Raw genomic sequence first — 5,002 nt, forward strand, 5'->3', positions numbered from 1 at the left:
GTTAAAGCAATTGTGCAGGGTTGGTGTGGCTTGTGGTGGAGGGGCCCAATGATTTTTTGGGCCCAAAATCCCTGGCGGCGCCCCTGCCTCCCTGACAAGACCATGGCCTAAACATCAGCAGTCCCACAGTCACATAGTCTATTGTCTTTACGTTGGTCCTATTCCATCCAGTAAATCATATTCCAATGATCCATCACTGAAGAGAGGACTCCCAGAAAATACCATCTCGGTGTACATTTTGGGGTCTGCCTGGCAAGACATATGGCCAAGCACAGGACAGAGCAAATTGTCTGTCGAAAAAATCCATAATGCTAATGATCAAATCTGTGATGATGTCACCCAAGTCATGGCAATCAATAACTTGAAGTGAGAGGAGAATAGAATGTGAGAGATTTGGTTGGGTGGAAACTGACTGACTGCATGCACTTCGGGGAGAGGCTGGGTGCCGTGACTGGTTAGGAGCTGCTCTGTTTATCCTCTGGTACTGATAGCGGAGTTGGAGTGTGTGATGGTCAATGTTGGATAGACACTGGCTTAGATAATAGGAGAAAAGTTAACTCTCTTTACCATCCACAAGGAACACATACAGTAACATCTATAAATTGTTTAAATGTGTAAATTAATGATATAGGATTGCTAAAGGAGTTCCTAAAAAACAAAAGAAGATACAAGTCCAAATTGGGTGAAATCCTGCTGGATCCATAGATGGGACCAGGATAGCCATGGCAGACCAGAGAATCACATATTATTTGCTTTTGTATGCTGTTGTCACGCCTTGGCCATAGAGAGGCTTTTATTCTCTATTTTGGTTAGGCCAGGATGTGACTAGGGTGGGCATTCTAGTTTCTTTATTTCTATATTTTCTGTTTCCATGTTTTGGCCGGGTATGGTTCTCAATCAGGGACAGCTGTCTATCGTTGTCTCTGATTGGGAATCATACTTAGGCAGCCTGTTTTTCCACCTTAGTTGTGGGTAGTTGTCTGTGTTAGTGGCCTGTATAGCCCTAGTCAGCTTCACGGTCGTTTTTGTTGTTTCTTGTTTTTGTTGGCGACATTTACAAATAAAAAGAAATGTACGCTTACCACGCTGCACCTTGGTCCGGTCATTTCCACCCTGACGACAGTCGTGACAGCTGTCCCCTCATTGAAAAGCTAATTGACAGCCGTAAGTCCTTCAGAACCATGGCTTTTATCACTGTTAGAACTTTCTGAAGAGGAATCCTCTTTAAGGAGAAAACCATCATATGAAAAAGTCATAGAAATGTCAGCAAAACAAAATCACAGCCGTAAAAATGCCAATACACTGCCCTGCACAATGAATGTCTCTCTGGACGGCGATCTGTCTGGTAATGAATGAGAGAGAGGATTCTATAGACATAGATGGCCCAGCTACATTATGGACAAAGGAGACAGTTTGTCCACAGAGGCTCTTCATCTTAGTTCATATCCCAACAGCACTCCACTGGGCCAGCCTGGTCTATGGCTCTCTGGAGAATAAGGCCCGAGAGCTAGACAAGATTACGGCCTGTGATGACTATTTCAGAGACCCCCTGGATATAATCCTGTAAACCTACAGAACATACACTACACACTCACTAGCACATATACTCTTACCACAGAGGGATCCTTGTCAATGGCCATTTGTCTTCAGTGCAAAGGACAAGAAAACAGGCTGGGGAAAAAGGAGGAATACACAACGATTCATAGGTTAAGTCCTGTTTATCAAGGGCCATTTTCAAGACCAGACATGTTACATTATATATATATATACAGTACCCGTCAAAAGTTTGGACACACCTACTCATTCAAGGGTTTTTCTTTCTTTCTTTTTTACATTGTAAAATAATAGTGAAGACATCAAAACTATGAAATAACACATACGGAACAATGTAGTAACCAAAAAAGTGTTAAACAGAATGCTGGTACTTTAACTGTCAATGAATCTAGGAAAGTCTCAGAACACCTTAGGCCGTTCTGGTGCAACTTCATTACAGAAAGGAAATGCCACACTTGGAGTATACCTACCAAAAGATACACCCAAACTTTATTGCATGAATTACGATCACATCAACAAGAAAATATATGATGACCTAGACAGGTGGAACTCACTTCCCTTAGATTTTAGTAGTAGAATTGAAACAATCAAAATGAACATCCTGCCGAGGTTACTGTATTTGTTCCAATCACTGCCCATAGAAATCCCACCTAAACAGTTTAGGGAATGGGATAAACGGATATCAAGGTTTATCTGGAACAGTAAGAGAGCAAGAACTAGATATACAACATTACAATTACCCAAAAACTGTGGGGGTATGGCCTTACCAAACCTAAAAGATTATTATGTGTCAGCCCAATTGAGACCTCTGGTTTGTTGGTGCAATTCAGAATACGAATCCAAATGGAAAGACATCGAGACTACTTTGACAGAGATACCCATACAGTCAGTTTTGGGAAATAAGGACATGGTAAAATAAATATACAATAGACAAAATCAGTGGATTAATTTCTCTCTGAAGACATGGTTTAGGGTAGTTAAGCAAAATAATTTAGACAGAGATCAAACTGCTGAGTTGGCCCACATATGACCCCAGCTTCATCCCTGCAACTCAGGACAGCAGATTTAAACAATGGACGCAGAAAGGCATCACATCATTCAGTACAATTATAAGGAATGGGAACCTAGATAACTTCCAGGACCTAAGTAAAAAAACATGGCTTGGATAAACAAGATTTTTACAGATACCTACAAGTCCGACACTATTTCTTAAGGGAGATAAAAGTGACTGACCCTCGAGCACCTCCAAAATTAATCCAAGTATTCACTAACGCATACAACTTGGGGAGTAACAAAAAAACAATTTCAAATCTCTACTTGGGTATTCAATCCTCAAAGAAACATTCTACAAACTATATTAAAAAGAAATGGGAGGAGGAACTTAACATTGAAATAACTGATGAAACATGGTTGAACATATTAGAGACTCAACAAAGCTCCAACAACTCAAGATCATGGAGAGAATTCTGTTGGAAGAATGTTATACGTTTCTTCATAACACCTAAACTGAAATAAAAAAAATAGACTGGCTCACCACACCCTTGTTGGAGAGAATGTTATACGTTTCTTCATAACACCTAAACTGAAATCAAAACAGACTGGCTCACCACACCCTTGTTGGAGAGAATGCGGTCTATTGTGGGCAGACCACTCTCATATCTTTTGGTCCTGCCCCGCAATCGAAACTTACTGGGGAGAAATAAGATCTAACATTGGAAAAATAATGGGATTTGACATAGAACAAACATTCATTTCGTTGTACTTGGGTGAAATACCTGATAACTTACACAATAGAGAAAAGTACCTCTTGAAGGTCCTACTAGCAGCCAGTAAAAAGACTATCACTAGGAAATGGCTACAAAAAGACCCTCCCACACTGACACAATGGATAGACATTGTAGAAGAAATACACCACCTTGACCTTTGCTTTAAGAACTCAACAGGAGAGAGGTCAGGAATACTGGGATAAATGGGTTTCATACTTGGAAAAGGTCTAATTCAAAGATGCCAATGTAACTAATATGATGATGAAGGTATGAAGTGCACTGTAACTGCCAGATCTTTTTTGTTATTTTATTTTACTTTATTTGTGTTCCTACAATAAAAACTAAGTATAAAAAAAGAAAAAAAAAGAAAGGAAATGCCACGTTTAACCATTTAATAGATAAGATTACAATGCATAGTCTAGGCGTTAGGCTCTGCTCCTTCAGGGTAGCTCACTGCCAGAGCAAAGCATCATACACAGATGATAAAATAACTACAGGAGGTCAGTACGATATGCTATACCAAATCCCCTGAAGGAAGAAACAGAACCCATACAGGTGAAGGCTGGGGTGGTAATTGGATATCAGAAAACAGCAAGCAGAAAGAGTAACAGCTAGTTATACCAGCAATGGCAATGGCAGCAAGATACACCAGTGCATGAGCACATCATGGAAGCATGTGTAGAACTGGTCAACTTAGAAATCTACTTTTTCACTTTGACTTTTATATCAAGCGAAAGCAGTTCAAAAGGGAAACCCGAGTGTGGTGGCATCAGCTGATCACATCAGCAGTTATTGCACCAATTGGATTCACACTTTACTTACATGCAGTCTATTTAAGAGTAGCCCAGTTCTGTGATAAATGCAGAAGCGGTTCAGAAATGAGACATGCATATTCATAGACATTTTTTATCATCCAAGCCAGGAAAAGCCATTTCCATTCTTTTTGGTGAGCATTATAGATTCAGTTGCTCACTGCACTGTACTGTTTCTGCTGATGCTTTTGCCTTTGCACTGAAGTTACATCTGAGACAACGGTATTGGATCAACATTTGTCTTCTTTAATGCAACTCACAATTTCAGTTGACCTCATCTTTCTGGAGCTTTAAAGAGTATCAATCGAAAAACTTGGCCAGTTTTTACAGTCCAAAATAGCCAGCCCATTCCACCTTGAGAGGGCACTTTAATATCCCATATATTTCACACAAAGTCCTATAAATATGCAGACCGCTTTTTTTTTCTACATTAAAGGTGAACTTGTGTGATGTGTCGTCTATGGTATTGTATGTTACATTTCAGGTGCATCCAGTTCTGGATGTAAACATTGGAGTGAAGCAATTCCTTAAGAACTTAATCTGAAATCTTATGGCAATGTTTGTCAGGCAGGGCATGCCATTACTGGTGTACAGAAAGAGAAAGACAAATAGCGATCATAGTTACCTACCCAAAGAAAAACACTTGCATGAACCTGCGAGAGGTGCAAGTAGAATGCCAACTGAGAAGAATCAAGCTAGCAGCAATAACAATGACATTGGTTTTACAAGGTACCTACTGGGCACAGAAGTCAATTCAAAGTATATTACATGTTGGTTTAGCAGAATTTCATTGAAATGACGTAGAAACAAAGTTGATTTAACCAGTGTGTCCAGTGGGTAGAATCTCATTAAGGGAGAATAATACAGTAA

The sequence above is a fragment of the Salvelinus namaycush genome, chromosome 1 (genome assembly GCF_016432855.1).
Source record: "Salvelinus namaycush isolate Seneca chromosome 1, SaNama_1.0, whole genome shotgun sequence".
Lineage (NCBI taxonomy): Eukaryota > Metazoa > Chordata > Actinopteri > Salmoniformes > Salmonidae > Salvelinus > Salvelinus namaycush.